Source organism: Polyodon spathula, chromosome 16, assembly GCF_017654505.1.
Source record: "Polyodon spathula isolate WHYD16114869_AA chromosome 16, ASM1765450v1, whole genome shotgun sequence".
NCBI lineage: Eukaryota > Metazoa > Chordata > Actinopteri > Acipenseriformes > Polyodontidae > Polyodon > Polyodon spathula.
This window is the reverse complement of record NC_054549.1, coordinates 12,783,174-12,789,198: the sequence shown is the minus strand read 5'-3', so window position 1 is coordinate 12,789,198 and position 6,025 is coordinate 12,783,174.

The following is a 6,025-nucleotide window of genomic DNA, read 5'->3' as shown; positions in this document are numbered from 1 at the left end:
TGTACGTATTTAAAAGGCAAACCAGACTGAATCCACAGAAAAACAATGCAGAAGACAGCATCAATAAAGCGTCTGTCACTTTTACAGCTGAACCTCAGAAGCACATTAATAAAAGGCTAATTTGCAAATGTGAAAGAGCTCCACACCTGTTGCCCAGGTAGTGCCTCCAGCGGTTTGCACTCAGCAGGCTGACAATGAAGCAGAGCAAACCTCCATCCTTCTCACGCTAACCAGCCCACTCCAACAATGAAGTAGTACCAAGAGGTGTAATTTTTTTTTTATTCCTGCATTTTCACAGTAAAACACCTTTTACATCTTTCTGGCACAGTGGGAGTAAAACAAGGGATTGAATCATGCTTCGGGACAACCTGGGCTTAGTTCATAAACTGTCATCCCTCCAGCATGGGTTCCATGCCGCTGCAGGTGCAGGCAAGATGCAAAAACCTCGCTCCCATCTGTTCGATGGATATTAAAAGAGATGCCATGGCACGACTCACAGATTGGCATCCTAGCTAGGATTACATGTGGAAGCTGAACAGCAGCAGCTAAGATTTAACAAAAAAGATGATGCCTCTGCAAAACCATGCAACTCGGACAGATCTCAGATTGTAAGATTAATTCAACACCGAGTCTAGTGCAAAACCAGTTAGCTTGTGCCCCCAACACCAGTACGTGTCACACAGCTCTGACAAGCAGCACATTTGTTGAATTTAAGTTTTGAAAAGCTGCCAGGAGAACTTTAACAGACTCCGCGATTTGAATGGAGGGAATATGATGCTGGCTGATTGTTGAGGCAGAACTCCAGCACTTGTATTAAACACATGCATGAGCAGCCAGTTTGCAGTCTTGCGTGATCTTTTGTTGTGGAGAGACTACTGTCGTTTTGTGCTGACTCTCACCCTTTTCAATGTGCACCACCACATTATGCAACTACAGTTGCCAGAACCTGCAAGTGGTATGAAACCAAACACTTTACTTAACTAACATCTGTAGTGCGGGTCGTTCTGGGTGTTTATCAATTTGCATAAGGAAAGCTTTGACGATTATAATTTAAGTGACCGAATGTATTAACTAAACCTGCTTTTGTAAATATCTATCTATCTATCTACACACACACTGCACTCAGTTTATAAGAATCACATTCGTCCCAGATGATTTGATTCTTATAAGCGGTTGATTCTTAAAAGCAGCCCAATATGATTACAATTAGCAAAAGCGTGCCTCTGCACATCAGCAGTTTAAATACAGTATACAAATGTCAGTGGTGCTCAATCACTGAGGACAATACATCAAAACGAGTCCTCACGTGCAAGCAGCTTGTTATATGATCACGGTCATCTCTAGAGGGTGCCTAGCTTAACTGTCATGTGGGATCACATGTAATGACCTTTGAATTACAATGACACTACAGTACAGTATTTTACTGCCAAGACCACCACTGCATTTAAGCATCTGTGGATTGCTTTTTTCAGTTGCGATGCAAATCTCTACATGCATATCACACAATAATAATGCTGTGCTCAATTCAATGAATGTGTATTCACTTTATTAAAAGTGATTTTCACTAATTTGCACACACACAAGCCCCTTTCAGTACTACCCAGATCGGGTACATGATTTCACACTGCTTTTGATAAAGCAAGGTTGACTTGGGTGACAGACACAAGTAAACAATACAAACAATACATATGCTCCTTGTCACAACACATGCTAATCCTAACATTGTGAGATTCATTGATGAATTCCTACAAGCTGCTTGCAGTATCAGAGCTCAATGGCCAGTTGGATTACTGCATAAACAGAGGACACACAGCAGGTCAACACTGCCATGGTTCATTTAGTTAAAACTGGCTGGGCACTGTACAAGTAGGTGGTGCACATTGCCAGTGTTCTGGGCTTTTAAACTGGAAAGAATTCTCCTTGTCAAAATACTGTAGAGGTGAGAGGCCACTCAGCAGGCTAGTGATTTTGAATTATATTGTTTTTTTTTTTAATGATACTACAAGGAGAGCTGCCATATAGGATATGCAGATCTCAGCCAAGCTTCCACTAAGGTTTCCTGCTTGACATTCCTCGCACAGACAACTTTTACTCTTCAAGTGCCAAATGGCCGTCGCACAGCTTGTTAAAATCCACTCCCCCTGGAGTCCACATCAGTAGGCTCAATGTTTTCCCAGCCTGGTGTCACTGGGAAGTGGTTTTAGGGTTTCTTTGGAGTGGCTTCAAGTTGTTCATTTAAGAGTGCAAGAGTTGAAAAAGCTGCTGGTACTGTGCTACTGGGTCCAGAGAGCTCTAGTAAGCTGGATTCCGAGGAGACGAGACTCCTAGTGGATGGTTCAAACGCTAGTGAAGGTCCCCACTGTTTGAGGCAGCATGGAAATCGTTGCAAGACGGTCTTTAACCCTTTCAGTCCTGGTGGGATATCAAGGTCTTTTTCTCAAATATACTGAATAAAAAGGACTTCCCCTTTTTTTAACTATACAACTTACATATTTCACATTGCAGTAGGACACAAAATTCAGGACTGAAAGGGTTAAAAAGGGGACAAGACAACTTGCTTTCAAATCGCCTGGACATTCTTCTGTACACAGTTTAGACTATCTTTCCCTATGACTGGACTCCATTTAACCTGCCACCACACTCTAGCATCCATCCACTGTGCAACAGGTATTAGAAGCCCACTCGAAACACAAAACTCATTTTGCCACACATCGGACTTTCAAGCTGTATCAGACAGTAATTCTGTACCTGCTAAAACAGGGAGTGAATCTACAGTGCTGTGGCAGAAAAAAAAACAGGCTTCACCCTATTCAAAAGGGGAAGTATGAAAAAGCAAAAAACTAAATAAACAGATGCATTAAATAATTAAACTTGCAAGAAAATAATTATGCTAATGAAATGTTTTTTTTTTTTTTCAGAATTTAAGTCCAATTACTTTCACATAAGTCTTTCATACTGGTAGCACAAAAAAATGTCGTGTTAGCATTCAGAGGAAGCAGTGAAAGGAATGGAAGGTAATAAAAATAGAGACACATAAAAAGGCCACTTTGATATTTTTTCTGCTGTTTTCGGCGCGTGGTTTTATTTCCTTTTGCTGCCGAAAGGTTACTTCACATCTGCTATTTGGGCTGCAGCTAATACCTGTGAAAGCAAGGGAGTTGGGGGGGGGGTGTAAAACTGATCTACCACAGATAAAATGGGCTGGGTATTTGCAGAACACGTCCACCATCTCAGCTCAGGTATCAAGTATTTCGAAAGCTGTTTCCGTGCAAGTGGAAAAGGACGTCAAGCACAGCCTAATCTCAATAAACAAAATATGGGTGTTCAATAAAAACACAAATCTAGTCGTGCAAGTTTAATGGCAACTTTTTTGGCTTTTTGCACAGCAGAACAAACTGATAAAAAAAAAAAATTCAAAATTAATAAAAACACCATCCTTGGCTTTCTGTGACCACAGGAATAGGCATCTTGTCAGGTCCTCATGTATATAAAAATGACAGCATGAACGTAATACTTCTTGGCCTTTGATATCCAAAATGTATTGGTTGTGAGGGGGTTACATTGCACCTTGGGACCCTCCACCCCATTCACATTTTAGAATCGACTTTACTATATAGTAGCTGATGCTATCAACGCAGCCAACAGTCGGCTGGCTCGTGTTTTTCATTGGAATGATATGCATTGTATTTTCCATCGTCCTTTATGGGTGGTCCCTTAATCTATAGAGCCATCCTGCCTCCTATCCCTCAGGGTGTTCATTTCTTAACAATAATAAGGGGCTCTGGAAAAAATCAATACATTCTTCTATCGAGGTGTCTCCACTTACCAATCAGAGTGATGAGGTTACAACTTTAAAAACAATCTGAACACTATCGTTTGTAAACCCAAACCATACCTTAATGCTGGGTCCTCCATTAATACACTGACAGACCATCCAGGCTCTACCCACGATCCTCCAGTCCCGTTCAGAGGGGTTTGCTTTACACAGGGCCTGGCTATGCTCATCTTCTTTACAACAGCAGCAACTACAGCCTTAAGAGCAGTAGAAAGTCAAGAATTTGAATCACGAGTCCTTAGGACAAAAAAGAAAAATGTCAATCCTATTAAAGTGGGCTTTATGATGGTGATTGTTCATTCCAGAGGTCCTTGAATGATGTAAAAGTGCATTAATAACATCCCCCCCCGCCCCCCACCCAACAGTATAAATCTCAGGTAGGCATTAGCTCATGGGAAACGTTAATAGATTACCAAGGCAGTTATCGAACCATCAGGAAGTTTGAATGTTGTACACCATATCCCCAAGATAGAGAATTTAAACAGATTATTTGTGAACTTGACAATGCATTTAAACATTTGTGTAATACTACTGCACTGGGATAGAAATGTAGGAGAACAAACATTGTTGTTTCTCACTAAAACACATCTCTCTCTCTCTCTAGAGAGAGAGGGAGAGAGAGAGATCATATAATTCACAGATACTTCACTCCTTACCGTAATGCTCAACAGCTTTTTCTCAAGTTCAGTATGTTGATTCCAGGATTTATTTTCATTTTGAAGAAAAAAAACAAACAAAAAAAACCACAACCCATCAGGTTTGACTGTAAACTGCCCTGTTCCCCTCCTGATCCCACAGGGAATGCAATGAATTTGGGATTTTATATGTATGCTAGAATTCCGACTGACTGTGCTGGTAATTTGTTTGTTTTCTGTGGGGGAAACTTAACTCTTAGCAGGTCTGATGCTTTTTTTTTTTTTTATGTATCATTGCGCAATGTATCAATAATTACTTTATACAGATTCAATGTAGTTATATATGGATGTGATTATTTAAAATCAAACTTTGCATTGTGAAATGTCCCTGTATGCACATGATAAAACACTATGAATATGACCCATCCCAAATAGTACAACTATACCCATTTACAAATCCAGTTTAAACTGAACACTATTTCCCAGCATGGTACCTGAAGCCATATGTTGTTTTTTTTTCCCTGTGTTTACCTTAACACAAAACAGTCTGCACACCATATGTTTAATATATTGTGTTAAACCAGATTTATTACAATTATATACATTTTTTTTATTTTTTATCAGAAGTTTATACAGAGTCACAATACCAGCTGACAGTATTTGTTTTTAGTAATGAACCGTACAGTAAGACGCAGAAATTGTACTTTTAATATAACCAACATGCAGTGTTTTTAACTGGTAAATTCAGCGTAAATATGAATGGCATGGACAGAGGATACAGATTGGCTTGCTGCATTGAAACCTCTTGCTCCCTCTGAAGATACAACAGTTGTTTTCCGAAAGTCAGACAATAAAACCGGCCTTCTCCTGACAAAAGCGCTAGAAGCACTGAGACAAGGTTTCCCCTACTCCTTATTGAAGTAAACTCAAGCAGGTCTTCTCTTGACATACTGATCAGCCACTTCCATTATTCAACATCCTGGCATCATTTTTTTTTTTTTTTATATCTTAAAAGTAAAAACAAGATAGGACTTCATATTAAAATACTAGGTGTTGCAGTCAATCATAAAATGGCTCAGTTTGTCACCACATTCCCTGTCTTGCTATTCAAATGGAGATCAATGGTGATGTAACAACAGATGTGATTGGCTCACACACCTGGGTCACCATGGAAACCATGGAAATACAGCAGCAATATCTGGCGTTTTTAGGCCGAACAATTGATCTCAGAGATGGAGGTTAGGACCAATGACTGTAAAGACAATAGGCAATTTCTTTGCATTAGTAGCGACTAATATGAACATGGGGTTAGAATCAGTCTTTAAAATACCGTAATATATTTTATACAACACACATCTGTATATAACGAATATAATGTATACCACGCATTTTCTGTATCATCCATGTAATAAATTATTTTTTATAAAATGCATGCGTGAAAGGTATGTTATTGAATATGATAAATGTTTTTTTTACTGTAATCTGTATGAACCACACATCAGTATATAATACACAACAGAATAATAAATGCTGTGAAAAGGCGTGCGTGTTATAT